The following is a 26,353-nucleotide window of genomic DNA, read 5'->3' on the forward strand; positions in this document are numbered from 1 at the left end:
CATTTGTCATCATTGTGGATTGTCTTCATTCACTAAAGAACTGTTTTTTTGTTACCCAGCAACAGCTGTAGCAGGGAATTCCTTGAGAAGTCATGGTTGTTAATTTTTCTGTTGCCTGCGTTATCAGGGGTGTCTTAGTAAATTACTCCCTTATGTTGGGGACTTAGGTTTTTATACAATACCTTTGTTACTATCAATACATGCTATAATAAATATTTTTGTGCATTTGCATTTATCCACTAGATTTCTTTCTTTGAGAATAGATTCTTGGGAGTGGAACTGGTAGGTTATATTTTAATGAGAGCTAGTGTGGTGCTGTAAAAAAGCACAGACTTTGTTATCAAATGCAGGTAACTCTTGAACATCGCAGGGTAGATGGTGGTTAGGGGCACCCATCCTCCTCAGTCAAAAATCTGTGTATAATTTATACTCAGCCCTTTGTAACCACGTTCCTCTGTATCTGTAGTTCTGCATCCCGGATTCAACCAACATCAGATTGTGTAGTACTGTAGTATTTACTATTGAAACAAGTCCCCCTATAAGTGGACCCACACAGTTCAAATCCCTGTTGTTGAAGGGTCCTACCTTTTTCACTGGTTACTGGCATGGCCCAAGCAATGGGTTTGACTTCACCGACTTTCAGTTTACTTACACACAAAAGGGAAAAATATGTCACTCTCACAGGTTTGCTAAAATGATAAAATGAGGTATTCCAGTACCTGCCATAAAATAAATGCTTGATAAGTGCTTCCCTTCATCCTATAGTTTTGAAATATACTGCCGTATCACTTCTAAGGTCTTTATGGTGCTAGCAATTCTAGGTGTTATTAAAATTTCCTCTTTGTCATACAGTCATTAAAAAACATATATATATACACACACACGCACACATGTACGTTTGTATAAAATAATTAGTATGTAATGATTAAAAGATTTCTATAAATGAATTAGAAAAAGAAAATACATAAGAAAAATAGGCAAAGAACATGAATAGGTAATTGAGAATCTGAATGGCAGAAACATAGGAAAGATAGTTAACTTCATTAATTTTTAGATAAATGATAACTAAACAATGATATGCTATTTCACACCCACTAGACTGGCAAAATCAGAAATCTTAAGTTGAAAATACTTAACTTACTCAAGAGGGTTACTTACACTGCTCATAAACTGCTGGTAAGAGTGGGAATTGCCTCAATGATTTGGAAGAACAATGTTGTAATATTAAGAAAAGTTGAAGATATGCATATCCTATGACCAGAGAGTCAATTTCTGGGCTTATTCCCCAGAGAAACACTCAGATATGCACAATAGGAGACAGGTAAAGACACCTCCTTTGAAAGAATTTTTATAATAGCAAAAAAATGGAAACAACCTAGATAACCATCAACTGGGGAATTAACACATTTTAAATAAATAAATGTTAAATGATGGAATACTATACAGCAGTTAAAACTAATGAACTAGATCTACTGGTATCACAGAGGTGAATTTAAAGAGTTTTATGTGAAAAATGCAGTTGCAGACTAATTCATGCATTATGGAAATATTTACAAAAGATTAAAAACCCACCAAGCATATACTACATTGTTTATGGATATTTTTATATGTAACAAAAGCATAAAACATCAACTAGAAATATACTCAACAAATTTATGATATAGCTGCCTTTAGGGAGGGTGAAAAGGAATGAAACTGGAGGAGAATGAAAGAGACCTCAATTTGTCTGTAGTATTCTATTTCTTTTATATATATATATAAAGAAAGAAACCTGAAGCCAAAATGACAGAATGTTAGGTTTTTTTAAAAATTATGGTTGATGGACACAGAAATATATGTATTATGTTCTTTGTATGTCTCTACATACTTAAAATGTTTCCAAATAAGATATGTGTTTCTATAATAGACAAAACTGAAATTTTGTTAAGCAGTTTGCAAACATTCTGCAGCTTTCACCATTTAAAAAATTGTGAGAGCCCTTCCATGACAGCACTGTAAATGCAAGAATATTGGTATCATTTTTTTTTAAACTTAATGTCTATTAACTCATTCCCAGAAACATTGCAAATATTTTCCCAAGTTTTTTTATGTCCTTCTAAAACACAAGTCAAAATGATACATATGCCTAGTTAAAAAGTCATGGAACACAGAAAGTTTATCATGAAACCAGTAGGCTCCGCCAATTCACTCCTCATTCTTTGTGTCCAGGCTTATGAAGCAACCATGGGAAACTGTTTTAGCTGTTTCTTCTGATATTTATCACCATCCTTCAAAGTAATGTGCCTTTTTTCCTTAAGTTTCTAATTTTATATTGACTTCTTACTGTGGAAGATATGGATATAACTCTTTTATATCCATCCTAGTCACCCCTACACACACAGATACACACACATGCACAGGTACGTATGCACACATACAGATAATTTCTCTTCCCAGTTTCCCGATGGTCTTATGTCACTATTTTGGTTATATCAATATCCACATTTTATATTATTATGACTATGTAAGGGTAATCCTCAGCTGAGCCTCAGAGTAAATGATTTTATTCCCTTCTTTTACAACCTTCTGTTTTTATTAGAATTAATTCTTGCGTCATTTTTCGTTTGCTTATAATTTTAGGTTGGAAATAATTTCTCTCAGAATTTGAATGTTATTTTTCTCAGAATTCTGAAGGCATTCCTTCCAGATTCCAGATTGTTCTTGAGAAGTCAGAAGCCATTTTGATTTCCAATCCTTTGCTTGTAACTCGCTTTTTCACCTCTAGAAGATTTTAGTATTTTCTCTTTATTTCCACGTTCTGAAATTTATGACGTGTCTTAATGTCAATTTTTTAAAAATAAATTTTATTTATTTATTTATTTATTATTTTTGGCTGCATTGGGTCTTTGTTGCTGTGTGCGGGCTTTTCTCTAGTTGCGGCGAGCGGGGGCTACTCTTCATTGCAGTGCGTGGGTTTCTCATTTGGTGGCTTCTCTTGTTACACAGCACAGGCTCTAGGCACGTGGGCTTCAGTAGTTGTGGTATTCAGACTCAGTAGTTGTGGCTCATGGGCTCTAGAGTGCAGGCTCAGTAGTTGTGGCGCACGGGCTTAGTTGCTCCACGGCATGTGGGTCTTCCCGGACCAGGGCTCAAACCCGTGTCCCCTGCATTGGCAGGTGGACTCTTAACCACTGTGCCACCAGGGAAGCCCCTTAGTGTCAATTTTATCCCCTTGTAGTGCCCCACTTCTTTGTTCTCTCTTTCTGTAACTCCTATTTGCCATATGTTGGATCTCCTAGCTACATCCTCTAATTCTCTGTGTCTTTCTCTCCATTTTCAGATCTCTTTTCTTTTCGTACTTTCTCTTCCATTTTCTATCTCTTTGTCTTTTTATGTTTCCTCTGCAGTGATTTTCTCAATACTAGTCTTTCAATCTTTTTGTTGAATCTAAAAGTTTCTCTTCTATCAAATATTTAATTTCTAAGAGCTTTTTCTTATTCTCTAATTATTCCTCTTTTTTAAAAGGTTATCATCCTGTCTTATTTTGTGGAAGAAAAATCTCTCATTTTTCCATAAGACATTAATAATAAGTTTTTGATGTTTACTTCCGGTCCTAACCATGTCTCTTTTCCCCTTGAATTCCATTTTTTGGTAGTTTATGTTTGTATTTTGGTCCCTATTTTTAAATTTTGAGGCTTTTCTTGGATGTTTGATGATCCTTGGTTATTCATTTATATTTCAGAGTAAGACACAAAAAATTCTAGTTTGGAAGCTCCATGTATGTTGATTGGGTTCAACTATGGTCCTCACCATAGGTTAAGGAGGTAAATCTGGTTGTTGCCTAGGAGGACTCCAACTTGCTATCATACTTAAGTCTTTTCTCTTGGGCTGATCAGTTTTCCTGGAGCAGGATTTTCCTATCTCTTGCCTAGAAGGTAGAGCCTGGTTCCTATTATTCTAGAAGCCAGTCGGGGAATTGGCTGGGACTTTCACCATTGAATATGTAGCCTTTAACATAATCTACCTGTTTTCAGCATGTGCCTTATTTTGCCCTCAGCCATGATTTATCCTCAGTACCTCTGGGTCAAAGCTGAGGAGAAGTCACTTAACTAACTGTAGGAGAGAAGCAAAACTGGGCTTCTATATGCTTCTTGTAAAGACTTTAAATCTATCCTCCTGTGTTCAACCCCACCCTGAGTCCTTGCCTTCAGAGATACAGTTTGTCTTTAATTCCTAAACTTCTCTTAAGCAGGAATCAGCTTGCTTTTTGTTGGCTTACTTCTCTCCCTACCCTGTAGGCATTTTAAAGACTAAAAAGCTCTTAAAAATTTCATCATGTTCTGATGGGAAAATATCAATATATTCTGAAATTTAAAAAGGCAAGCTTAATTTCTGTGATCTTATTTCCCCATGTATATGTATATATACACATATATAGTAACACATACATATATATATATATATGATATGTTATATAACATCTTATATATGTGTGTGTGTATATGTATGTGTGTGTGTGTGTGTGTGTGTGTGTGTTTATATAGACAAAGGAAAAGCCATGGAATAATATATATCAATCTTAACAGTAGTTACTTCTGGGAACCAGATTGAGTGGGGTATGACTTTCGTTATTTACTTTTTACTCTTTTATTTTTTAAAAAAGCATATTTAAACTTTACGATAATTATTATTGATATAGGTAGATGTTCAATAGCTATTGCCAGGAGATAGAAGCAGGCTATAAAATAGAATGTACATTACATATATTTTATCATACACATGCACACACAGCTAGAGAGATAGAGCAAGAGTGAGAGAGAGACAGAGAGAGAAAGGAGAGAGGTTAAAAGAACAAATCTGAAAATATATAAAGAGTGGCTACCTGTAGATAATGAGGTTAAACATGATTTTTAATGATCTTCCATGTTTTACAAGTTTTCTGTATTTGCCCATTTTGCCATTCATTCTCCCAGCACATATTTATTGCATACTTACTTTGTAACAGGTACTGGAGATGCAGAGGTGAACAAGACAGGCAAATTTCCTACCCTCGTGAAACTGACATTCTGATGGGTGGAGACGTCAGCAAACAAATAAAATAAATGATTTTAGGCAACATACTTCTTACTCGTTCATGAATCAAATGGCAGTCATTGCTCCTATTTATGTACTTTGCTATAAAATGGTAATACCTTGGAGGTGGCCAAGATGGTGGAGAAGGAAAACCTTGAACTTACCTCCTCCCATGGATACACCAAAATTACAACTACTTATAGAGCAAGTATCTCTCTATCTATGAGAACGACATGAAGACCAGCAGAAAAGATTTCCTACAACTAAAGACATACAACACGAAGTTAATGGAAGACAATAGAGAGCCCAGAAATAAGCCCATGCTCATAAGGTCAATTAACCTATGACATAGGAGGCAAGGATATACAACAAGGAAAAGACAGCCTCTTCAATAAGTGGTGCTGGGAAAAATGGAAAGCTACATGCAAAAGGATCAAACTGGACTACTTTCTCACACTGTATAAACAAATAAACTCAAAATGGATTAAGGACTTAAATGTAAGACCTGAAACTCTTAGAAGAAACTCTTAGAAGAAAACATAGGCAGTACACTCTTTGACATCAGTCCTAGCAATATGTTTTTGATCTGTCTCCTCAGGCAAGGGAAACAAAATATAAAATAAGCAAATGGGACTACATCAAACTAAAAAGCTTTTGCATAATGAAAAAAACTGTCAACAAAATGAAAAGACAGCCTACTGAATGGGAGAAAATATCTGCAAATGATATGTCCATTAAGAGTTTAATATCCAAAATATATAGACAGCTCATACAATTCAATATTAAAAAAAAACAAACAACCCAATTAAAAAAATGAGTAAAAGACCTGAATAGATATTTTTCCAGAGAAGACATACAGATGGCCAAGAGGTACATGAAAAGATGCTCAACATTACTAATAATCAAGGAAATCAAAACCGCAATGAGATACCACCTCACATCTGCCAGAGTGGTTTTCATTGAAAAGATAACAAATAACAAGTGTTGGTGAGGATGTGGAGAAAAGGGGACCCTTGTGCACTGTTGGTGGGATTGTAAATTGGTACAACCACTATGGAAAAGAGTAAGGAGGTTCCTCAAAAAAATTAAAAATAGAAGTGCCATATGATCCAGTAATTTCACTTCTGGGTATTTACCTGAAGGAAATAACACTAATTCAAAGACATATGCACACCAATGTTCACGGCAGCATTATTTACAATAGCCAAGATATGGAAGCAATATAAATGTCAAATGGATACAGAAGGTGTGGTATATATACACAGTGGAATACTACTCAACCATAAAAAAGAAATCTTACCAATTATAACAACATGGATGGATCTAGAGAGTATTATACTAAGTGAAATAAGTCAGACAGAGAAAGACAAATACTGTATGATCTCACTATATGTGGAATCTAAAACACAAAAAAATAAATGAAACAAAACCATACTCATAGATACAGAGAATAAATGGATGGTTGTAGGGAGGGGAATAGGAGGGGTTGAAATAGGTGAAGGGGATTAAAATCTACAAACTTCCATTTATAAAATAAAGAAGCCACAGGCATGTAGTATACAGCATAGGGAATATGGTCAATAATATTGTAATAACTTTGTATGTAGACAGATGATTGCTAGACATCATAGTGATCATTTCATAATGTATGCAAATGTCAAATCACTTCGTGGTACATCTGAAACTAACCTAATATTGTATGTCAACTATATTTTAATTTTAAAAAGACAAAAATAAATACATAATATGTTTACGTTTTCCACAGTAGTCAGAAAATTTAATCTTTCTGATTAAATTCATGTAATTATTCAGCTTAGTAGGGATGGACAAAATATGCTTAGGGTTCCAAGAAATACCTTCCCTGAGAGACTACACTATAGCATTGTGGTGCTCAACTGGTATGCTGAGGCGCATGGATGGACCACAATTCTGTCATTGGCTTGCAACCGAAGTTTGATTAATGTGTTAAGTTGCTGTGTGTGTGTGGTTTTTTTTTTTTTTTGCTATAATTAATGACATTGGACATACCAAAGAGGTAAAGGAATAACAACGCTCTTTACATCAGAGAAAGATCTCATCTGCTAAAACATGTGTGAGCTTTAATCCTAAGTTTTGAAGGGAGGCTTGCTGAGGCAGTGAGCACTTTCAACAAGGGTGCCAAGACCACTCCAACAAATGGTACTGAGAAAACTGGATATTCACAGGCAGAAGAATGAAATTGACCCCTTAGCTTATACCATATGCAAAAATTAATACAAACTAGATTAAAAACCTAAATGTAAGACCTAAAACTACACAGCTCCTAGAAGAAAACATAGGGGAAAAGCCTCATGACATTGGATTTGGCAATGATTTCTGGATATGACCCCAAAAACAAAGGCAAGAAAAACAAAAATAGATAAATGGGACTACATCAAACTTCAAAACTTCTGTGCATCAAAGGTCACAATCAAAAGAGTGAAAAGGCAACCCACAGAATGGTAGAAAATATTTGCAAACCATATATCTGATAAGGGGTTAATATCCAGAATATATAAACAGCTACAAATCAACAAAAAACTCAAATAAATCAGTTAAAAAATTGACAAAGGACTTGATGGACATTTCACCTAAGATGATAGGTAAATGACCCACAAGCTTGTTAAAAGATGCTCAACATCACTTATCATTAAGGAAATGCAAGTCAAACCACAATGAAATGTCATCTCAATGGATAAAGATGTGGCACATATATACAATGGAATATTACTCAGCCATAAAAAGAAATGAAATTGAGTTATTTGTAGTGAGGTGGATGGACCTAGAGACTGTCATACAGAGTGAAGTAAGTCAGAAAGAGGAAAACAAATACCGTATGCTAACACATATATATGCAATCTAAAAAAAAAAAAAAAGAAAAAGGTTCTGAAGAACCTAGCGGCAGGACAGGAATAAAGACGCAGACATAGAGAATGGACTTGAGGACTCGGGGAGGGGGAAGGGTAAGCTGAGACGAAGTGAGAGAGTGGCATGGACATATATATACTATCAAATGTAAAATAGATAGCTAGTGGGAAGCAGCCACATAGCACAGGGAGATCAGCTTGGTGTTTTGTGACCACCTAGAGGGGTGGGATAGGGAGGGTGGGAAGGAGACGCAAGAGGGAGGAGATATGGGGATATATGTATACGTATAGGTGATTCACTTTGTTATACAGCAGCAACTAACACAACAATGTAAAGCAATTATACTTGAATAAAGACGTTAAAAAAAAAAAAAGAAATGTCATCTCACAGTCATTAGAATGGCAACTATCAAAAAAATAGATGGCATGGCAACATGGCAAGTGTTGACAAGGATGTAGAGAAATTGGGACTCTTTTGCACTGTTGGTGTGAATTTAAAATAGTGCAGCCACTAAGGTAAACAGTTCTTCTGAAAGTTCAAAATAGAATTACAATACGGTTTAGCGATTCCACTTATGGGTATATACCCAAAAGAATTAAAAGCAGGATTTTGGAGAGATATTTGCATTTCCACATTAATTGCAACATTATTCACAATAGCCAAGAGCTGGAAGCAATTCTAGTGTCCCTCGACAGATGACTAGATAAACAAAACATAATATATACACCCAGTAGAATATTATTCAGCCTTAAAAAGGAAGGAAATCCTGTCACATGCTATGACAGGGAAGAACCTTAAAGACATCATGCTAAGTGAAATAAGCCATTTAAATAAAGACAAATACTGTACAATTCCACTTGTATGAGGCATCTAATGTAGTCAAATTCATAGAAACAGAAAATAGAATGGGGGTTGCCAGGGGATGGGAGGATGGGAAAATGGGGAGTTATTTAATGAGTATAGAGTTTTAGTATTGCAAGGTAAAAAATTTTGGAGATCTGTTGCACAACAATGTGAATATATGAACACTATTGAACTGTATACTTAAAAATGGTTAAGATGGCAATTTTTCATTATGTATTTTACAACAATTCTAAAAAGATTTAAAGAAGTGTGCTATATTCCCCAAAATTTGGAAATCGGTGATGTGAAACACTAAGTGGTATGATTCTCACTTCTTACAGCACTACTTGCAGCTCTGTTGTTTTGGGCAAAGAAACTCAGTGTACCTTGGCCTCAGTTATTTCTTCTGTAAGATGGGGATATTATCTCTGTAGGATGCGCAACTTTACTTAATAAGGAGAAAAAATGTCAAACCTCTTAATTGGTTTGTTTCCTTGAAAGAAGCATTTCCTGATGGGGAGGTAGAGCTGGGCCATACTACTTTTGTTCTGTATCCGGAAATTTGCTCTCCCCCTCAAGCTTCAACTTACCACAGACCCTGCCTCTAAAGGAGTCCTTCCTCTCTGACCCATCAGGGTAATGTGGACCTATGACTCTTCCCTCAAGTCTGGGAAGCATTGCTGAGACAGGCTGGAACATTCAAATAAGGCTTTACCTACACTAGGGGATAACACATGGAAAATAAACACAGATGGGCCTATGGGCCTACGTAACCTGGTTTATAAAACAAACCTACCTCTGGTTTGAAAACATGCCCTTTCTTGTGGAATGAGGAGGAAAGACGCCAGGATTATACCTTTGCTTTTCAAGCTCCCAGTCTGAGTACATACGGCTGATGCCATCTTATTACCCAAGCTCTTAGGAATTCAATCCTTGATTTTTGATCCAATTAAGAGATGTCCACTGTAGGGTTAACTTCATGATGGCGACTGGAGGGATGATGCAGAAACACTGTTCTAGAAACCTCTTTTTCTGAATTAAAGTAATCTGAACCAAATATCTTAACAGATATCAGAAACTGGATTAATGAAACACATACTATCACTAAAAGTCAATAATCAAATAAACGAATAAAATGCATTTCTTTATTTAGTATCTCCCCATGGAGTAAGGGAAATCACGTTTTGGTCAAGTGTTTTTTTGAAGGTACTGAGCACTGCCTGTGTCTCCTGAGTCTGATGTGAGACCAGGATCACCACTGAGGAGACAGTAGAACAGACAAAGAAGAGGAAATTCAGCACTTGACATTTGCTTGTCTGTGATGTATTCCACCTTGCCGTCCCCCACAAAATTTCTGGCTTCTGAGGGAAAGCAGTGAATGGGGGAGCAGTATATTATGATGCCTCTGAGAAAGTTTAAGCTACTTTCATCTTGCTTTCTTATTTATGGCACGTGTCAAATTTATCAGTCCCTTACCTGTTGGGATAACCGGGAAGGCGATGGCTCTGAGGTTCTGGTCAGTGTGCGAAGTTTCTCCTAGGTGGTACTCTTCTGTTTCATTTTGAGAGAAAATACAGGTAGGAAGTAAAAGAGTCAATTTTGCAATCTTAAACTCTCATTAATACATGCTCCATGATAGTTGTTCATCTTTTACAAACATTAATCCTTGGAAAAATTACATTTTGATAGTAGGTCTAGAACTAATGGAAAATAACTGCAGCACAGAGGGCTTTCCGGAATATATTATTTTTACAATAGAACTCTAGTCTATGCTGATCATGGAAATTAGCTAGAAAACTTTAAAAAAGTATCCCAGGTACCTGCCTCTCTGACCTGGGGCGGGGAAGGGGGGGGATACTTTTTTTCCATCTTGTAACAAACATTTATTTGGCAAACTATTTTATAGAAATAGACCCTAAAATCAAAACCTGGGTGTGGCTTAGGAATTATTTTTAATTTCTTTAGTTCTTCAGGAGACTCTGAAGTATGGTAATTAACTACTGGTCTAAACTAAAAGGGAGACTGACCGTTCCCCCTCAATTCCTGAATACATTATTCTTAGTTTCAGCTTCCCGTCTGAGGCCCTCTTCTCTACCTGAATATTGACACAAATGAGCTTCTTAGAGCAAAAATAGTATGAGTTACACTATTTATGAGAAGCTTCTAAAACCAGCTTCAAAGATAATGACTAATATGATGCTCAGAAAGAAGGCCCAATGTGCTTCTGGCAAAATACCTCTGTCAAATGACATGAGGGACATTGCACACAGGAAATGGCTTTCGACATGGAAGAACAATTAGCATTGGGCATTCGTGGGCAGATATTTTGCTGTAAGTTTAGGGAAAATACTAGTAGAATCTGTATGATGCAGTTCTTACTAATGTGTGATTGATGTATGGAGAATTGCTTAATGGTGTTTTGGCCAGCGTCTGACTATAAATCTGTGCAGTTTTAATTTAGTTGCTATTATTCTGTGAGCTCTTCCTCGGTGCCTACTGAGCCCAGTGACTTGGGCAGCCCGAGGGCTCTGGCCCCCGCAGCAGAAGGAAGGAATACCTCTGAATGCCAACCTGGCGCACGACTGGTGCTTCTCAGGATGCCTCTTGATGGCGATTCTGTGATGGAAAAATGCTACAAGCTTTGCCCCAGCCAGTCACCTCAACTGAATGGAGTCATATTTTGTTGGGGGTTAGTGTCTAAACTCAACATTTGAAGGAAAAGCCCGGATAATCAAATTACGAAATCAAATTACGAAATTATGAAATCAAATCGAAAATTCTATCCTCACACTGAAACCCCAAAGCAAGTTAGTTTGGTTTCCGCTTGTATTTTAACTGTGGCCTCCATCTCCCCATGGGAGTGAGGTCAGCATCAGATTTAAATGGAGAGAACTACAGAGTTGATAAAAGGATAGTTTTGTTCCTCTGATTTCTTTTTTGTTCTGTTTTCTACCCCCAGTTCAGATAGTTTAATTCATGTTGGTTTTCTATGCCATTCACATATCATTCTTCCCTTTCTCTCAGTTTTTTTTGTTTGTTTGTTTTTTGATGTTGGAGTAACATAGCATTTAGGTATATAGGTCTTGGAGTCAGGCTTCCTGAGCTCAAATCCAGGTCCTACAATTTATTAACAACACCCCTGGGCAAATTACTTAATCTGGGCGAGCCTCAGTGTCCTTGTGTGTCAAAGGGGGGTACTAAGTGTGCATACATCATAAGGTTGTGAGGATTAAACTAGTCAACACGTGGAAGCCCTAAGGACAGTCCCTGCTAAGAGTAAGAAAGGGCTCAAAAGGCAAAGTTATTAATATTTAGTGGTGACTGTGGGGGGATTGGTTGACAAGGCAGTGTTCAATCTTGAGAGACCCACCACAGAGCCGTGAGGATCCCAGGTGCTTTATGAACATAGGTGTTCTCTTCAGGCGAGACAGTGCAAATATTCTTATATGACTCCAGTGATTATTTTTTGAATATTACCCCACTGCAGCCTAAATAGCCATGATATCAGCCTCTGGCTAAAGGAAAACCCACCATGAGCGACTGTTCTCTCTTTGAACTCAGTTGATAAGAGTCCTAGAGCCCCCGTCAGGGCATCTCAAGACCTCCTGTCATTCCTCCTCCTGGGTGATAGACAGGCTGGCACATTCTCATTAGAGGGAGTAAGTAGCACTTATTGTCCTTGTTTCCAGGAAAATAACGTGTTCTAAGACATAACATGTGTAAGTATTGCTTGAGCTTCTTACATGATGGTGACATGGCCTAGAAAGTACGTAAATACTCATTCGTGGAAACGGCACTCAGAAATCAGCTGGTGAGAGATCAGATCAACTGGCTTTTGAAATAGAGGCTACCTCGTCTTTGGTTAGAAGACAGGGTAAGCGACTAACAACCTCAGCAACAAATGGGTGGCTCATTCAGTTATAAGATCAGGGTCTTGTCTTTCAGCGTCCCTGCTCGTATGGTTCATGGAAATTTTATTACTTGGGACCAACCTACATGGCCTCCCGATTGGCGAGTGAGGTCAACTTCTGAAGGCGTCTCTTTGACGTTGGGAATCTGTTGGCTAGCTAAGTGGGGTCAGGCTGAGGAGGCCCTCAAAAGCCAGGTAAAGGAATAGGATGCATCAAAGCAGGGATGCATCAGAGCAGGGCCAAGTGTAAGCTATTTTTGTTTGGTTGGTTTTGGTTTTTTGTTTTTTTTAAGTGTAAGTTATTGTGTCGGGTTGGTCATCCTGCAACTCTTGTACCTTTAATGCCTCATCTGGAGCCCCCCTCCATTTCTCAGGAAGTAGATAGCTCTCATGCCCAGCCTCTAGTCTAGGGAAATAATTGTGAGAACTAAATCAGCATGCACACAGAAGCTGAAATGGCTCCTCCCTTCTCTACCCAACCCAGGTTTTGACAGCGTCCCCACCTCCACCTGGGGCCCTCTACGTGAGCCCTTCCCGTGAGCTGACTCAGGAAGGCTGGCCTCCGCACTCCCTGGAGGCCCGGGAGGATGGCAGCCCCTCTGCCCAGGGCTCTGTGCCCTCTGCCCAAACAAGCAAGGCAGCAAAACATAATTCCCCGGCTTGGTAACTCTCTTGAGATGATTTCTCACAAGGTGTGAAGAAGATTTTTCAGATGATAGTTTCCAATTTCTTAGGGAGACTGGTTTATACAAGGATATCTTGTATAAACCAAGGATATCTTGCATAAAACTAGCAAGGTAGAGTTGTTCTCAGGATAGCTGCAGTCATTTACCAATTCACCATATGTTTGCTGAGCACTATCTGTGTGCCAGGCAGGCACTGTGTCAAAGAAAGGCTGAACAAAGATGAATAAAATGTGGTCTTTGTTGTCAAGGAGTCCTATGCTAAATAGCGGAAGCTCACGCTACTCAGATGTCAGCTGCCCACCCTCCTACCCTCCACACATCTCTGACATCTCGATGGGCATGGCTGGACCTCCAATTCATGGCTGGGAAGTTCTAAGCCTCCCCAAGAGATAACTATATCTATCTATCTATCTATCTATCTATCTATCTATCTATCTATCTATCTATCTATCTATCTATCTATCTATCTCGACATATAAAAATATAAAAGGATTTATCTATATATACAATTAATTCCAAAGGGTTTGCAATCCCACAATTCTTCTGTCTCTGGGTCTGTGTCTACACATGTTGCTTCTGATTCCTTTCAAATAAACCTGGATGCCAAATCCCAACTCATTTCTGCTTTCTAACAACAATTTATTTATTGTAAGGCTGGTTGGCTTTTCCAGGGGACAGGATCTCATCCTAGAGTGTGAGGTTTTTTGTATCTTGGTGGCTCCACTCTTCCTTTCCCTGCCCATATGTTTCTCCTTCCTTTATTCTCTCCCCTTGCTCTGAGGATCAAGTAGATAGCTCTCCTTGTCTGACGCAATCTTGACCTTTTCTCTGAGGTCTAAGCACCAGATGATATTTCTTGCAGGAACTCACTAAAGCCAAGCAATCTTAAGAAAATTTTCCCAACAAAAATGCTTCCTGCCCTAAGAGAAATCTCATGCCTGCTACAAAGGAAGAGACTATTCTCTACCCTGTTACATATATTACACATTAAATATTATTATAGTGACAGGTGTCTTCATAGAGACCTATCCAGGGAACTCCAAGTTTACCAAGGAAGATGGCCAACTTGGCCTGGGGAGTTTAGGAAAGCCTGCATAGAGGATGTGACACAGCTCTATGCAGGGTGGAGGACAAAGTTGCTGCTATGCTGATCTCAGCGTGGGGTCAAGCTTTCATTCTAGGCAGCAGCACAGCTGAGGTGTCAGCTCTCAGGAGGTGGCTGGTCCACCTGTCTGGGGACCAGGCATACCCATCCCAGGGGTTCAGGGCAGAGGCTGGGAACAAACACAGCTGCAAGCAGTGGGGAGTCCCGGCAGGTGGAGCATGGTATGTGAAAAGGATGGAACTAACGCCAAGTGGCAGTCCAGGCAGGTGATGGCGTCAGGGAGGTCTAGCCAGGCAGCTCAGAGCTCTGGGAGGGGAGCAGACCGTGGGGATATAGTAGTTGAATGAAGACAATCTGTGGAGATGTGGTCAGGTGGATGGTCTGACAGAAGCCAACAGGATGTAACTGCAAAAGGGGCTTCAAGATCAAAGCTCTCATCCTGGGAGGGAGAGAAGGGACAGGCAGAAGCTAAGAAGGTTATGAGCTCAGAGGAACTGGGAGGCAGCTTGGGGTTACTTGGAGCACAGAGTCAGGAGAAACCTGACATTAAGGCTGACATCTAAGTGGCTGAGTGGCTTGAGGCAGGGCCCCTCCAGTTCTGTCTGATGAGGTTCAGATGCATAGCTGGACACAGGGGGTGGGCCCTGAGCAGGAGGAGACTCTGTTGACAGTTAAGGATGAAGGTGCAGGAAGCTGGGTAGGGAGCCAGGCAAAGCACTGCTGTCTGATCCTAACCTACTCGTCTGTCACCTCGCAGCATCAAAGACTCCTCTAGGTCTTCCAGAACTTGGGGATGTTTCAACTCTTCTCTTTTCTGGACCTGCATCTTTATCACAATTTCAGGGCTTAATTCTAGGCCAAGAGGTACTATTCTTATTTTCTGTTTTTAGTTTTATTTCTCACTGGTGCTGAGTGAGACGTAGCAGCGTTGGACCTGGGCATATGGTCTTCCCTGGGGAAAAAGGCCCCACCCACGTGTAAGCTACCAGGCTCTGAGGCAGGACAGCGTGGGTTTGAATCCTGGCTCTACTACTGACTAGCTGGGTGACCTTGGACAAGTTACTTAACTTTTCTTTGTCTCGTTGTCCTCCTCTGTAAAATGGGGATAATAATAGTGCCCACTTCATAATGTGGTTGAGGATTAATTAATGGGGATATTATAAGCATTTAGAACAGTTCTTGGCACTTAATAAACACCTAATAAATGTCAGTTATTATTTCTCCAATAAGGAGGGAGCCTGAGAAGGGTCCTAGGCTGATCTGAGGGTGTTATTCACTCAATAAATATATTTTGAGTGCCTTCCATGTGCCAAATATTGCTCTAAGGTTTTGGGGTGTATCAGTCAATAAACAGACAAAACCCCCTGCCCTATGATGTCATCTTTTTCTGTTGACTCTGAAACAAAAAGTGGGATTTTCAGAACTGCTCCCTAGGGGAGCTGTAAGAATTCCTTTTCATATATTTTTTTTTTTTCTGTAAAATCATTTACAAGGATTGAAATAGCAAATATGAAGGCCAATCCAAGGGCCTCAGTCAGGACAGACCTGACCCACCATGACTGCTTCCCTCCTGTTGGGAAGCACTGTTACTCCTGACAAACCTCCTTAGAGGAAACCCAGGACAATGCTCTGCTTTCTCTTTTATTTTTTGGCCATGCCACGTGGCATGCAGGATTTTAGTTCCCCGACCAGGGATCGAACCTGTGCTCCCTGCAGTGGAAGGGCAGAGTCTTAACCACTGGACTGCCAGGGAAGCCCCAGCACTGTGCTTTCTTAAGAGCCAGGGATCACTTTGTGGATCTCCTCTCCCTGCTTTTCCTCAGTGTAGGATTGGTGACATACTCTCTCTGGATCAGGGCTTCTCAGCCTTGGCACCATTGACATTTTGTGCCAGATAACTCTTTGTTGAGGGGAGGCTGTCCTGTATGTTGTAGGATGTTTAACAGCATCCCTGGCCTCTACCTGCTAGATTCCAGGAGCATCCTTCCAGCTGTGACAACCAAAAATGTCCCCAGACTTTGCCACGTGTCCCCTGGGGGTAAAATCATCCCTGGTCAAGAGCCACTGCTGACAGTTCCGCAGTGGATGAGGCTGCTTGTCACAGCCTCAGTGCCCACGTGGCTCTAGTCTCCATTGTCAGTGAAGCTTCTTTGGTACCCAGAATCTGAGCACCTCTCCTGGCCCAGGATACCCTGTGCTGACGGCTCACGGCTTCTACACTCTTATCACGCAAATGGGCAACCCTAGAAGCTCTCTGACTCCGGTTCACTCAGGACCCAAGGGTGGTTTGTGGATGGGGGAGTAGAAAGAGGAAGAGGCAGCTGTTCCCTCCTTTGCATTTTTACGGGTCTCAGACCATACTTACAGATGGAAGCCACGCCAAGAGTAGCATCCAGCTCTTTCCCAGACAGAAACTGGGCTCACCGCACTTGGGCAGAGTCAGGGATGAACAGTGGCACATTTGTTTCCTGTATGTTGTTCCTCCTCCATGTTACAATACTGTCTAAGCTGGAGTCAGCTCACCTGGGTGTGTTCTGAACCGGTTTGATCTAGCTCGGGGGACCTAATAGCTAGTTTTTTTGTTTTTTTTTAAAAAATATTTATTTATTTATTTGGCTGCGCTGGGTCTTAATTGCAGCACGCGGGATCTTTTTTTTTTTTTTAACTTTTTTTGTGGGGGTTTATTTATTTATTTATTTATGGCTGTGTTGGGTCTCCGTTTCTGTGCGAGGGCTTTCTCTAGTTGCGGGGAGCGGGGGCCACTCTTCATCGCGGTGCGCGGGCCTCTCACTATCGCGGCCTCTCTTGTTGCGGAGCACAGGCTCCAGACGCTCAGGCTCAGTAGTTGTGGCTCACGGGCCCAGTTGCTCCGCGGCATGTGGGATCTTCCCAGACCAGGGCTCGAACCCGTGTCCCCTGCATTGGCAGGCAGATTCTCCACCACTGCGCCACCAGGGAAGCCCCTAATAGCTAGTTTTGAAGTTCCTAAAAACGCTGGCAGAGAGTGGTCATCCCAGGGAGCTGTGGCTCACGCAGGGCTCACAGGTGAGTGCTGGCTCTGAGAGGAACTGAAAGGCCCATGGTGCCCTGCATCCCCCAGCACGTCAGCAAGGATATTCACTGGCCCTTTTGTGTAAGTGCCTTGTTCAGTGTGCAGCTCTGGAATGGTATCTATTCTCTCGAGGGGACTGCCACGTAACTGAATTATTTTAGAGTCAGAATTAAATCTAGAATATATGTTGGGATATTGATTTTGAGGGCACACCTTGTCCTTTAAAAAAATTTTTTTTAATTCAAATCTCGTTTCTTTGTAAATTGCCTTTTGAAAGACGTAGGCGTGCAAAGCTTGAGGGACTCCATTCTTGCAAGTTTGTAAAATGATTTTCCAGCTCAGTTGGACTTTGCTCTAGTGCTGCCCTTGACAGCACAGTTCTTTACCCCGTTGCTCATGCTTCTGGTTCTTTCTCCAGCTCAGACTTTTTAAGGGGGTCCATCATAAACCATTACCATAGGGTGTTTTTAAAAAAATATATGGTTCGGGCTTCCCTGGTGGCGCAGTGGTTGAGAGTCTGCCTGCCAATGCAGGGGACACGGGTTCGAGCCCTGGTCTGGGAAGATCCCACATGCCGCGGATCAACTAGGCCCGTGAGCCACAACTACTGAGCCTGCGCGTCTGGAGCCTGTGCTCCGCAACGAGAGAGGCCGCGACAGTGAGAGGCCCGCGCACCGCGATGAAGAGTGGCCCCCGCTTGCTGCAACTAGAGAAAGCCCTTGCACAGAAACGAAGACCCAACACAGCCATAAATAAATTAATTAATTTTAAAAAACCCAATCTGTTAAAAAAAAAATTAAAAAAAAAAAAAAGAAGTGAAAAGATTAAAAAATATATATATATATGGTTCTAACGTTATGGGCAAGAAAAGAACGAGCGAAACAAAAGAAGCAGCCACACTGAAAAGGTACACTGAGGAAGAGAGGTAGCGGAGAGTTTTGAAATGATACGTGTCTTAGAGGCAGGGCCTGCTGGGAAGCTGGGCGCAGCCTGCTGTCTGGCCGAGGCCCCCTCCTCCCACAGGGTCCCAGCCACAGAGGCCTCAGAGGAACAACTTCATACCGAAACTTCTTTCCTCTTGAAAACTTCACTCAGTTATCTTTCAGTTTAGTTCACTCTGAGTCGGACAGCTCAGAAATGTGAAGAAAGCCTGAGGATGTGCTTTGCTCCAGGTGACTCAAATCAGTGGCTCATAATACACGAGAAGTTTCTATCCTGGGAATTGTTCTTCGTCAAGTCACCTGACTGGGGCTTCCTGTCACGGCTTTACAAAGCCTTTCTCCAGCCCTTGCTACACTTGACAGAGAATCAAGCAGATTTTTTCGCCCTTTCTCATAGAATGTGCTGGTTTAGCTTCTCTGTTCTCTGGTATTAGCACAGCCCAAAGCCTAGAGAGCTTAGGGAATGGGACATTTTAGACAGTTGTAGAGAGACTTTTTTTCCCCACTTTCTCAAAATAGCACTGCTCGTAGCTATCTTTCTCAAGAGCATCCATCTTCTCCTGGGAACTTTCTGTTCCTAATGGTAAATGGTCTGTAGGAACCTGCCCAATCTTGCTTCACAGTATGTCTACATCACTTAGGAATTCAAAACGAGTGCACCACAGGCAAGGGTCACGTTCTAATTATTTCACAAATGTCAGACCAAGTACAGAGTTGGGTTCTAGGAAATACTTTCCAGCTCAGTTTTTCCTCCTTCAATATGAAACTTACAGGAAGAGCTACTTTCAAAACCCATTTTTTCAGACTTCTGGATTGTATACTGGTGAGTGACTAGATTGCAAAACAACCAGGTACAAAATGGAGCCAATAAATTCAACGGAAATGAACCGTTCAGCTGAGAAAATCACCACTTGGTGATAATACAGAAAGAATAGAAAAATGGTCTCAGAATTGTCCTCTAGAATAAGAATACTACTTGCTAATGATTGCAGAAATTTTAAAAAGTAAAAGGTTTCCAGATAACTCTGCCTGAGGGCAAGGTCAGTCAGTTGTTCAGCTGATAGATGCATTGCAGTGACCACGGCCTTGCAGCCCAGCTCTGCCCTGCTTCACCTGAACAGCCCCTTTCCATCCTATTGATACATCATCTCACATAATCCCAGCCAGGCTGGCCTGAGCCTTCCAAACACCCAGCCAAAACCGGACATGGCTCTTCACTGCTTTTTTCCTTTTTTCTTGTACTTTTGAAATTAATTTTCCCACGGAAGTAGCTTCTGGAGATTTTCTATGGAAAGAAAATATATAAGATCCCATATGCAACAGGCAATTTCGTCCCTCTCCAGCCCCTCTCCTTATCCTGTATCTATTGTCATCCAGGTACAGATGTGAGATTTCATTTTGCAACTCAAGTTGGAGGGAAAAGATTTTGGGGAATAGGATTTGGTTGGAGGGTATAAGAGTGAGGTCTGTTTTTTCTCCAATCTGAGTGGAAACAAAAATGATAATACTTTTCTCACGTGAGACTTCAAATTCTGGCAAGGGGCAATGGCTAGAACCAAAGATTTGGGAGAGCCGGGCACAAGCAGAGAGCAGCCCTGGGGGCCAGGTAAGCCGTGTGGCGTGGAGTGAGGGCTACAATGTGGGGCAGGGCTTCCTGAACTGCAGTGAGGTGTGCTTGATGACTTTTAGGGGCTCTTCCAATTCTAAGAGTTGCCTGTGCTATTGAAGTCTCTTAGTCATTTGGTAGTCTGTGCTGTTAAAAACACATTGCCATAAGGTAATACTTCATTACATTTTTCTTCTTGCAACATTGTCCTATAGATTTTCAATAATAGATTTAAAATAGGGATTGCTTAAGGGAGAATAAAAAAGAATCCATTTTACTTGGCCTAGCAACAGAAAACGATCTGTATCCCAAGCTGCCGGCATACTTTACACGGCACAGCTGCGTTCAGATTCCAAATGGCTGCAGTCTCCATCCTAATTGAAAGACAGCCTCTCATTGCTCATGGTCAGAGGGCTGGGGCAGGTCTCCAGCACAGGTCACGGAGAAGCTAGTAATATCCTGATACCCACTGTAGGGGTTCCTACCGCTGCACAGGAAGCTCTGTGCAAATTCGTGGTTGAGTTATGCTACAGAGGAATGGTTCCCAAACTCTGAATGTGGACTCCTGCAGGTCTATTCTGACCAATTGACATTTATCTGGAGTGAAATGAGGAGAACAACAAGGCAGTAATTTTTTTTTTCTTGATGTTAATTTAGTCAAAGGCTCTCCTTTATTTGAATCATGTTCTTCCCATCTTTAGATGTTAAAATTTCCTTTCATTTAAGATACAACGGTGAGAATAAATGGCAGGGTCTTTTGTTTGCTTCTGATGCCTATACATGACAAAATAAAACTCTGTCATTCTCTAAAATTTTGTTTTGTCTTTGAAATTTCCCTAGCCTGGGAATCCCTGTTATAGATGCAGTTGCCAACTAGACTTCCAAGGAGCAAGTCTTATAGTTCATATTTCTATTGATCCCTGGGCTGTGAGCTGGTCACTGACAACCTTGGCAAGGCCTTCTGATGCCTTTAGTACTTTGTTAAAAATAAAAATGATAATTAAGTTATGATCACATCTCTCGTCCCTCCAAAGCATTATTTTCACTTAACTGCATTTTTTAGTGTTTTTCATTCTGGAGGAAAAAATGGTGGGGTGAGGGGGCTCCTCTAGGGCTCACGTAGGGAGGAAAGCTGATGAGAAATGTGGAGTCCAGAACTGCATTCACACGGTCCACGTGAGATAAATCACGAGGAGGAGAAGTGCCTGGCACTCATTCCAGATGAAACAAGGAATGGCTCCTAGGGAGTGGGACCTGTGGCATCATTTGATGGGCGGGACCCGCTGGATGGGATTGGGTCACTCGCCCCAGTGCTGTGAAGCACCTCTCACCAAGGTACAGGCTTTACCTGTCTGGTGGCTCAGGGAGCCTGGGGCACTGGCTGAGGGTCCCTATCTAACCATCAGCACCCAGTCTACCATGAGAAAACCCGAAAGAAGATCAAGCAAAGCCAGAGCAGGAAGAATCCGAATAAACTTTGTTACCCATCCTGCGGGAGACTCATGGAAGATTCACATTGCCTTTCTGGGGGAGAGCCTATTGGACACGCCCTGCGACTGGAAAGGACTTGAACACTAAGTTCTTTTGCTTGAGCCTGCTTTGCCTGGGGGGCTTTGGTGTGTGGGGAATATTGGAGTCTGTTAAGTACCTTTGTGTTCTGATGTAATTACCGTAATTACTTGGGGGTCAGAGACAGAGACAAACTACTGAGGCTGTGTTGGGTGGTGACGAGTTTGGGGGGAGGTGATCTGGGATTTCCCCTTGAGTGAGTGGCATTGTCAGTGTGGATTGTTGGGTTGGGAGGAGTGGGAGATGGATTGAGAAACATTTATTCGCTCAGCTCCCTTTTCCATTGGCTACATATTGGTCCCATGGGACATGAATTCTGGATTTCTGGGTGGTGATTGCATGAACCCCGAGAAGTTCTCTTGGTGCTTGATTCCTTAGCATCAATAGGAAAGCCAGGGGAGGAGGTAAAGAGTATGTGGCACTGGCATGAGACAATTGCTATTGGGTAGTGGCTGCTTGAAGTTCAGTGCATACGTGGAGATGTGGAAACTATGCCCAAAGACCTCAGAGACAGGGGAGGCTGACGTGGCACCTCAGTGTTTTACATGTTGCACCACTCAGATTCAGTTGTGCTATGTGTCTAGCACCCAGAACTAAAATGTGGAGACTCCATTTTTGTGAGAACAAGATTTTCTCACTTATTCCTCAGGAGAGAAAGTGTAAGTTCAGTTGGTCATAGAGTCTGTTTCAAGGTAGTAGCCAGTTATATGTCTGAAAAGATTGAAAGCAAGAGGATTAGTGAAACAAATTATAGTTCTTATAGCTGTAGCTAATCCAATGGGCATAACTGATTTTCATGATCTTCTTGCTTCACCATCCCTTCTAGAATTCCCTTTTACACAACCGTCACTGAACTGGCCTCAATGATTTGACCGACGGTTGACGCAGGTTCTTATTGTCAAGTGATGTTACCTTGCTTTTATTTGGGGTATAATACCTGCAATTGCCCATTTATCATTCTCACTGGGCATGGAGTCACCAAGAGCCCCAGTATATCGCTTGGATTCTAAACATACTCTTCCGTGAGCCATTGTGTAGAAAAAATCCTAGAACTTCATGTTAATCATTATCAGTTACTTCCGCGGTAGTATAATTCCTTTATATGGCTGCTGGTCCACTGCTAGATGGTGATCTGGTGGTAGTTACAATTCCAAGTTCAATGGAACCTTTATTGTATCTTTGGCTGCTGGTCTACTGCTAGATGGTGATCTGGTGGTAGTTACAATTCCAAGTTCAATGGAACCTTTATTGTATCCTTTGGCTGATGGTTTCTCCCAAAGAACTAAGATTTTTAACCTAGCAGAGTCAAAGTCTTCAAGGAAGAGAAGCATAGATTCTATAAGTGGGATATTGGGAGAGGTGGCAAGAAGGCCCAATTTTATTTGTACTACTGGGTTTCAGGACCAATGTATTATAGCTATTGGGGATGCACTCTGTATCAATCTTTGGTTGAATGTGTCTATCACATACTAGCAGAAATTATCCCTAAACCACAGGGTTTTGACCCTCAGCTGACTTCTTACCTGAATCTTTAACAGACTGCCATTTTTTAAATACAAATGCCTCTGAATGATGGGGCACATGATAAGAACAGTGGGTACTGTGTTCGTGTACCATATTTTTGTACCTCCCTCACTGTTAAAAATGTTCCTCAATCTAAGGCAATGTTCTATAGGATACCAAGTTGATAATTCAAGTATTCTATAAACTCTTGGTTCATGGTACTGTGGACATACTGAAAGCAGAGAAGGCAAATGCTTATCTGGACTTGGTATCAATTCTGCTAGGAAGTGTGAGGTATGGGATTTGTTTTACCTTACTTTTAAGTTAATAAGTTAATCTGCTACTATTTTATGGATGTTGGCAGAAGACACAAGACTCTTAGATCAGAGACAAAGACTTTTTACCCTTAGTAAGCAGCATGATGTACAGCAATTCCTCCTGTGTCCAAGTCTCACAGAAGTGTGACAGAAGGCCCAGGTAGATTTGCATCACAAATGAGGAATACTCAGCTTGGGGAGTCTGTTGTTCTATAGCAAGCAATAAACGAGCCTTCTCTTTGTCCTGCGGGGGGACCTCACCTCATCCCTCATGACAGATTGCTGCAAACACAACCCTGAGACATGGCCTGGGTAAGAGCTATGAGGGCTTTGTGTTCTTAGCAGACTCAGAAAGAATAGGCAGGGATGCTTACGGGCCTATGGCAGATTCCCTCTCTGAACAAGGACAACTCCTTGTCTCCTCTGTGGTAGAGGGACTAATGTTATCAACTTGCCACCAAGTGGCTTTATGGCTTCCTTGAGGAATGGCTCTATATTGAGGGTTCAGTGTCCATTACTGCTGCCAGAAGGTTAGGCATTCACCAGTAGCAGCAGCTAGGTCAAGCTTTGTGTGAAGAAGCACAAGTGCTGGGCCAATGCAGAGGTGCCATTCATGGGCCCATTCTGCAAAAACAAAGGTGGCCTAGGAGACAGGCTGCCTGACATCCACAGAACAAGTCCTCTTCTCCTCTTGGTGGTTAAGTGCCACTCCGCAGTGGATGCTCTCTATTGGGCATTTACATGAGATGCAAAAAACCTTGTGGTTTGTGTCCGTTCACATCAGTCTACCTGTACACCTTTTTGCTAAACTTCCAATCTTGCGCCTTCTGAGGCCCTTCAGAGGAGTCCAGTTCCTGATTAAAAACTATGTGTAATTTTTCAGGCCTGACCAACTACAAATGTAGTTACAAAAGGCTTCTCCCAGCAGGTCTCACCGGGAAAGCTGCCCTCCCTACACCAGACTTGGTGCACAGCAGATTTTGAAAGAAGTTGCAGTCAAGGACAAAGGCCCCTCTGGCTGTCATGCTCTTTATATATTTGCATTCTTAGCCCAGGTACTGGGCTCTCTATCTGAGACCTTGGTCCTCTTCAGATGCCTCTGCTGAAACGTCCTTATGGGGGAAGAAAGGGTAAACCCTGAAGATGCTTTTTTTCCCAACTCTCAGTACCTATTACTTTTCTGCTCCTAGCCCTCTCTCTATTCTCTTGACCTTCCCCTGACCCCAGAGCCCATTAAACTGCTAGAGCCTTTTTCTCTGAGTTCCTTCAACAGAGAGAGGCCCCCCACGTCTGTGCTTAACCCCCTCATCCTTAACCAGCACACTATTCCGTGGGAAAAAATGCGGACAGACGGAGTCAGCCCTTGCTCCAGTTTTAGCCTTTTCTTAACACTATCACAGTAAGTGATGAAAGGTTTAACCCTTTCATGCCTCTCTTCATTCTTTGTGGCTTATTCCTTTGTCTGGCTACTCCCATACCTGGTAGCCCAGCTCTCTCTCCCAGCTCCGCTGAGCTCCTGACACCTTCAAGTCAAGCAATTTTTCCATTATCCAGGCATTCATGTGTATCCTTACCTTAAGCCATTTTTGCCAACCAAAAGCTATAACCCCTTAGCACGTGTATATACTTCTATAGGTTATGATTTACAACATAGATCAGTCAAGAAAACGAAAACCACTCAAGGTATTTCAGGTAGGAGGGGATACAATACAGGAAATTCACTTCCAAGAAAACAATGTGATGGGTGGGAAGAGCCTAGCCACTGCTAGCTTTCAGGAAATCAGGAATTCCAGGAATTGTGGGCAATCCCCACTGATTATCTCAGGTACTTGCAACACCAAAGTGGGTGATTTGCACGAAGACTTTTGGAGAAGCTGCAAAACTTCACATCTGTCCTCTGTCTAAGACATGCCTGACCACTGCTGCTGGAGCAATAATGGCCTCTCTTTCTCTCATGCCTCCCAGATCTCATGTGGTGCCTCTCAGAACCGAAATGGAACCTTGCTGACAAGAGAAACTACAGATGTAGTTTTCAGGCTTCCAGATCCTGGGATACAGGGAAGGCATATGAGGGAGCAGGAATGGGATTGTTACACCCACACACAAGCTGGGCCAGCATATTAGAGTAAGATTGTGTGTCTTCCTCCTGTTCAAGGACTGCCTCTCATATCTTTATGCCCCTAACACCTAGTCCAGTAACTGACACAATGTGGGTGTTCAGTACACCGCTATGCTCCTTCACCCACTAGCTTTCAAGGGGTCACATTCCTGAAATTTGGTTTTGTAGGTTTTAATAAATCATGTGAGTAGTTGTAAGATAACTAGCTCTTTTCTGTTTTATTATTTCCAAGCATAAAATTCAATCATGTTTTCTAATAAAAACTTTCTTCTACTCACTCTCAAGGGGCAAGCTATCACATATGGCCCTAGCTTTGCTGCTATTTGTTTCCATAACAATAAATAGACAGGCAATAAACAGATAATAGTTGTCTATCAAAAAAAATTGTTTCATGCCATTTCAGTAAAAACTGTATAAAATTGTAATAATTCAGAAGTTACAATAATGTAATAGATAAGTAATATTTGTATAATGTTTTTTAATTTATAAAACACTTGTATAAATGCTTTTCCCTCTCTCTCATATCAACCGTGTGAAGAAGACAATATTGCTTCCCCCATTTTACTGACAAAACAAGCTTTAAAAAGTTGAGATACTTCTTGCTCCTTACTTAATGTTCTTTTACTACATTTAAACATTTCAGGACTTTTTTTTGGTTTTTGAAAGTGTTTCTTTTTTTTTATATGTTAGGTTGAACATTTTTCTATAAAGATAACCATAAAATATTTACATTCAGACCTCAAAAGAAAAATGAAAATAGACAA

At 41.1% G+C, this 26,353-nt stretch overlaps 1 long non-coding RNA gene across 1 annotated transcript in view; it reads right to left on the reverse strand.

The window, feature by feature from the left end:
• Window positions 1-1,811: 1,811 nt before the first annotated feature.
• LOC309666971 overlaps window positions 1,812-26,353 on the reverse strand; it is a 36,644-nt gene continuing 12,102 nt past the window's right edge. The window contains exon 3 of the long non-coding RNA XR_014267435.1: window positions 1,812-10,332. This is a non-coding gene — a long non-coding RNA (uncharacterized lncRNA). The remainder of the gene's footprint in view (window positions 10,333-26,353) is intronic.

This window comes from Balaenoptera physalus (genome assembly GCF_965194825.1).
Source record: "Balaenoptera physalus genome assembly, chromosome: 9".
NCBI lineage: Eukaryota > Metazoa > Chordata > Mammalia > Artiodactyla > Balaenopteridae > Balaenoptera > Balaenoptera physalus.